Genomic DNA, 6783 nt, shown 5'->3' on the forward strand with positions numbered 1-6783 from the left:
TATTTTGTTTTAGGCCCATCTCTCCCACTTTTTATTAATTTAGTATTATTATAAACTCTAAAATTAGTATTATTATAAATTTTTATTAATTTAGTATTATTATAATTTAGTATTCTGTTTTGGAATAACTGCCCAAACTGGCGTGATCCTCTCATTCCCTCAGATAGCATTCTGTCTCAAAACAATTTGAAGTAATGTTTATAGGAATCTTGAACAAGGAAAACAACTCACCATCTTAAAATCACTGAATTCCTTCTCTGACCACTAGGGTCAAGGGTTTTCTAGGAATTATCAGAGATACCACCATCATCAATACCTTTATTCCTTTAGAATGAGGAAAGATGGTACTGCCCTTAGGTCGTAACTCTCATTGGTCGCTTTCCAAGGATAAAGAAGGCAACTATCTTAACAAGATAAGAGGTATTTTCTTATTCTAACTTTGGTTTGTTGTTAGCATTCAGTTATTTCAGTCACATTTGATTCCTTGTAGCCTCATTTGGAGTTTTCCTGTTTTCTTGTTTTCTTTCTTTTTTTTTTTTGGTGAGGTAATAGGGGTTAAATGACTTGCCCAAGGTCACACAGCTAGTGAGTATCATGTGTCTGAGGCTGGATTTGAACTCACGTCCTCTTGATTCCAGGTCTGACACTGCATCCACTGTGCCACCTAGCTGCCTCCCATTTGGAGTTTTCTTGGCAAAGATATTGGAGCGGTTTGCTATTTCCTTCTCCAGGTCATTTTACAGATGAGGAAACTGAGGAAAATGGTTTAAGTGACTTGCTCAGGGTCATACAGGTAGGAAGTATCTGATTTGAACTCAAGTCTTCCTGACTCCAAGGCTGACACTGTAGCCACTGTGCCAGCTAGCTGCCCTAACTTGGTTACCACCCTTAATCTACTTCCCTAGGCCTTAGCTTTAGTTCTTGCCCTTTCATACACTTCCCTAAGAAGAAGTCTGGAAAGACTGTTAGATTGGAGAAATATTTATTTCTTACTATTTTAGTTCAATTAAAAAGGAGATTTTTTTAATATACTTCAACACCTTCCAATTGGTTGATCCAACTGGATCCAATTGACTCCTTGCCTCATGCCACAGCCTTTACTTTAGAGACCACTGCCCCACTTTGCCGAATTCTTTGTCTTACAACATTCCAGCAGGTCCTGAAATCTTTCAGGATGCCTTCTTGAACTCAGCGGAGGAAAGGGATAATTCTTCTGGCCCTGATGCAATGTTCCCACAACCAGGAATATGCTAGAACCAAGTTGTACAGGCTCCTCAGAGCTGGTTGTTAAATTGTCCACCTTGGAAACAGGCAATCTACAATTTAGGACTGAATTTATTGTTTTGTAGACTGTCTAGATTTAAGCAAAGTGATGGAGAAAATGTCAATAATCCAGATAGAACTTAAAGTGTGTTGTACTTTTTTTTTTTCCTTTTGGAGATCCTGATGGAAACATTTATCAGCACCAGTGCTACTGTTGAGTCATTTCGGTTACATCTGACTTCATGATCCCATCACTTTCTTAAATCTAGACATCAACACACCAATAAATACAGTCCTAATTTGTAGATACTAGAGTGGTTTGCTATTTCCTTCTCCAGCTCATTTTACAGATGGAAACTGAGGTAAACAGGGTTAAGTGACTTGCCCAGGGTCACACAGCTAGTAAGTATTTGAGGTCAGATTTAAACTCAGGAAAATGAGTCTTTCTGATTCCAAGCCCAGTGCTTTAGCCACTTCGCCACCTAGCTGCCCTTACCAACACACCTCTAACTATAATTTCCACTTTTCATCCTGTCCCACTGCATGGCCAGGTCTCTTTGCTTGTCCAGTTCAATTTAATAAGCATTTATTAAACACTTACGAAGTGCAAGGCACTGTACTAGGCATTGGGAATAGAAAGACAAAAATGAAAATAGTCTTTGCCTTTAAGGAGCTTACATTCTGTTAGGGGATACAAGATATGAATAGGGAGCTAGGTGGCACACTGGACAGATCCCTGGGCCTGGAGTCAGGAAGACCTGAGTTCAAATTCAGCCTCAAGCACTTACTAGCTGTGTCAGGATGGCCAAATCACTTAACCTCTATCTGCCTCAGTTTCCTCAACTCTTAAATGGGGATAATAACACCATCTACCTCCCAGGTGAGGATCAAGTTGTGAGGATCAAATGAGATAATATTTATAAAGTACTTAGCATAGTACCTGGCACATAGTAGAAGCTGTATAAAAGCTTGTTATTGTTATTAATTAAATAACAGATGGAAAGATCTTTGGCTTTGGTGTCAGCAGAATGGTGACCAAATCCTGCTTCTGACGCTTATTAACTATGACCTCAGGCAAGTCATAATAATTTCCATGGGCCTCACTTTTCTCAACTGTAAAATTAGGGGGTTGGATTAGGCCTTAGTCCCCTAAGATTTGGTCTAGATCTCCTATTTTATTAGGAAGATATAAAGATGAAAAGAGTATCACAAGCTGAAAGGGTCAGAAAAGGCATCTCAGTCAATCAAACAATCAATAAACATTTATTAAGTGACTATGCTAAGCACATCTCACCTGAATGCTGAAGGAAATTAAGGATTCTCACGAGCAAAGTTAAGAAGGGTATACATGTCAGGCACTGGGGAGGCAGGAGATAGAATATAGAGTCAGGGCAGCAACAGGTAGATGAATAGAATCTAGAAGGTATGCATAAGTATAGTACTGTGTTAGTAGCTCGCATGTTGGACATTGGATCAGTCTTAGTCTGGAGCCCTGAATTCTCAGGTCCTTTCTAGAAGAAGGAGGAAGAGGAAGAGAAGTAAAAGAGGAGAAAAAGGAGAAGAAAGAGGAGGAGAAAGAGAAGGAGGAGAAGGAAAAGAAAGGGAAGGATAAACAGAAGGAGAAGGAGAAAGAAGGAGGAGAAGGAAGAGAACGAAAAGGAGATCCTCATAACCAGGTCCCAATTCAAGGATACGGCTGTGAACATCACCCAGAATGACTGGTCACAACTTAACTCTGTTTAGAAGGACCTATGGAGAGATGTGATGCTGGAGAACTGTAGAAACCTCGGCTCCTGGGGCCCTCCCATTTCTAACTGTGATGTGAGCTTCCAAGTGTAATGAAAGAAAAAGCCCAAGATATTTGACCCTCAGAAAACAGAGGCAAGAGAAGGTTTCAATGAATATCACTCTAGGCTGGTAGAGTAGGTCTAAGACCCAGGAGTGAACTCTAAAGCAGAATATTTCTGAAGTAGTATCATTAATAGTAGATTCCATTAAGATATTAATAGAAAATCCAGAGGAATTTCTGTACCTGGGAGTATATTTGAGAAACACAGACTGAACTTTGAAAGGAAGACAGGGAAAGAATTCTTTTCCCGTGAGAGAGTTTTCAAGCAAATGTCAAACTTCCCAAAAAAACTCTTTAAGGATGGTGGCCCTGAATATGATGAATGTGGGAAAGACTTTTTTTTTTGACCACTCAATCCTTATTGGACATCAGAGAACTCATGCTGGAAAGAAGTCCTTTGAATGTAATGAATATGGGCAAGCTTTCAGATAAAACCCGATCCTTAGGAGACATGTGAGCAAGCTTTCAGATAGAACCTTATGCTTAGGAGACATTCACAAAAGAAAAAGCACCTTTGATTGTAATGAGTGTGGCAAAGCCTTTTGTTTACATTGTCAAATCCTTTTTGACTGCTCATCCCTTACTCAACATCTGAAAATTCATAGTAAAGAAAAGTCCTATCAATGCAGCGAATGGGAGAAAGCCTTCATTCAAAGAAGGCACCATATTCAACATCAGAGAATTCATGTTAGAGAGAAGTCCTATGAATGTAACACATGTGGCAAATTTTTCAGCAACAAGTCATCTGTTATTATATACCAATGATGTTATGCCAAAGAATAACCCTGACAATGTAATGAAATTTGGGAACATTTTATTCAGATTTATCACTTAATTTTGTTGAATACTCAAGAGCCAAGGTAGGAAAAGAAACCCCACCAAAAAAAACCCTTGATATTGATATCCTCTATTGTAAACAGATTTGTTTTTCAAACATGGTGCCAATATTTAATTTCTCTATTTTCTTGACAAATTTGATTAAAAAAAATTGATGCTCCTTTCTTGACACTTCTCATATATTCCCCCAACCCCAAAAGAATCCTCCTTTGTAACAAACAGTATGTCACTCAAAACAAATCAATACCTTTACCATGCCTGAAAAAAAAAAGCAGAAGGTGCAATAAGTAAAAAGTGCTTAGGTAAGTTTTCCTTCTCTTATTCTCTAAAAATGTTTTTCCTGTGGTCTACCTATACTGAAAATACCTAGTATTAATTTAATTTATACATTTCTTCAACAAGGTTTCAAGGTCCTTCAGGATGGAGACTTTGTCTTAATGAAATAATGTATTTATTAATCATCTACTATATATGTAAGGTATGTATAATTGTGCTAGGTGGGATACAAAGTGAAAAGACATAGGGGAAAGAGCATGGGGCAGGGTGTCAGGATATCTGGTAGACTCAGATTACCCCACTAATTGTGTCACCTTGGGTAAGTCAATTCACCTCTCTAGGCCTTAGTCTCCTCATTTGTAAAATAAGGAGATCAACCAAGGGGGATTTTAGGGCAAGTTTCAGCATTACAGTTCTATGATTATAAGATATTGTCTTTGACTTCAAAGACCTTATAATTTTTTTAGGCAAGAAAACACAAGTAAACATGAAAATAACCCACAATTTAAGGCTGTTTGCTATTCTGTACCTTGGCTAGCTCCAGACAAAGCACATAAATATTTGCTATATTAAATACAGGTCCAGTAGTATTTTTGTCCAGTACAAGCTGTGGTTTCACTAATCAAATCTCCCCTCCCTTCATTGAAAAGTTCCTGAATCCACTTATCATGCTCTATGCCAGCACTGAGGACAAACCCAGCTTACCTCAAGGAATGATGCTTCTGAGAAAAGCAAGATCACATGCAGCAGAAAGGTCACTGGGAATTCTATTGAAAACACAACTATCACTCCAATCACCCAGGCTGACAACCCCAGTATAATCACCAACTACTCACTCTCACCCACCACAACTATCCAGTCAACTGTCCAATCTTGCCATTTCTATATATACAATGTCTCTTCCATCTATCTCTTTCTCTCCACTCATGCAGACTCCAATCCATTTTTGGCCCTCATCACCTCTAGTCTGCCCTATTACAATGGCCTTCTAAGTGGTCTCTTTGCCTTAAGTCTCTCCCAATCCTAATCCATGATCAGCTGCCAAAGTGATTTTCCTTAAGCACAGTTCTGACCATGTCACTGTTTCATTCAGTAAAGCCTTTGGCTTCTTCTTACTTCTTAGATCAAATGCATGTTTGGCATTGTTTGTCAATATTTGGCATTGAAAGCTCTTCACATTCTAGCCCCAGCCTATCTCTCCAGTTTCATTACATATTACTCTCCTTGTGCTCTATGGTTCAGCCAAATTTGCCTTAAAAAAAAATAAAGCAAAACTATTCTTCAAACATTCTTCATCCATCTCTTGCCTTTGTGCTTTTTTCTCAACTCTGTCTCCCTTCTCCCAAATTTCCTTCTATCTATGATGAGAATGAGGGCTGGCCCTTAGACCTTGTTCTGATTTAATTTTCCTGGTGAATTATCTGGAGCATGTACCTGGTTCCAACCAAATAGGTAGAGACTTGGTGGTGTCTACTCTGGCCATGAGTGACCATGGGGCCAGTGCTATATGGTGCTAAGAGGACTTTCTAGTTAGTTGAAGAGATGGAATTGAATTCACATACCAAAGGATCTATATGCCCCTCTCTCAACCTCTTTTTCTGTCCTCTTCACCAGTGTCTTTTCAGTAAGGAATACTACTGTGAGCCACTGGGTAGAGAGAGGTACAACAGCTGCCTTATCTCCCTACCTGTCTGCAACATTTCCTTGAATGCATGACATCTGTTTCTTTTCTCTTATTTGTATATACTGTTTCCTGATCTTGTGTGAATGATATATTATTCAGAAATGAATCTCTAGAGAGAAAATTGACCAAATCTTGTCACTTCTATGTGCATAACATCCCTTCTATCAGTCTCCTTCTCTCCACACTCATAGTCTTCACTCTAGGTCCTCACCATCTCTAGCCTGCACTATTGCAATCTTATGGATTTTGAAAGTTTGAAAGAGCCAAAAGAAGTCTCTTCAGCAACTGGAGTTAGTAGTAGACTCTTTCTGAAACTGGTAGTAGCAGCCACCAGGGGATCTACTTGACCAGCTGAACAGTGGATGACATATCAATTGAGGCACCACAATGTGGAAGCCAGATCTGCTGAGCAAGGGAGTGACTCATCTAGCACTAATACTATTTCCTGAAGCAAACTTGGGGAGTCCTTGAAGGAATAAAAATGTCCCCCTACCCTGGGCCCAGGAGTATCCCTTGCCTTTACATGTTCTTTACATATATGCCTAATGAACCTGGTACTTTAAATCTAAGCTTATAGTCCCCTGGGACCTTTTTTAAAAAATTGACATAATATTTTATTTTTTCTCCAATTACGTGCTAAAACAATTTTTAACATTAAAAAACGTTTTGAGCTCTAATTTCTATCACTCCCTCCCTCCCTCCCTTCCTTCCTCCCTCTCTCCCCTTAGCTCTCCCTGAGATAGATGGTAAGCAATCATATAGTTTTATATTTGTGCAATCATGTAAAATATTGTATACAAGAAGACTTGAATAAAAAAGAAAGAAAGAAAGAAAGAAAGAAAGAAAGAAAGAAAGAAAGAAAGAAGAAAGAAAG

This window comes from Phascolarctos cinereus, unplaced genomic scaffold, assembly GCF_003287225.1.
Source record: "Phascolarctos cinereus isolate Bilbo 61053 unplaced genomic scaffold, phaCin_HiC Scaffold_1;HRSCAF=81, whole genome shotgun sequence".
NCBI lineage: Eukaryota > Metazoa > Chordata > Mammalia > Diprotodontia > Phascolarctidae > Phascolarctos > Phascolarctos cinereus.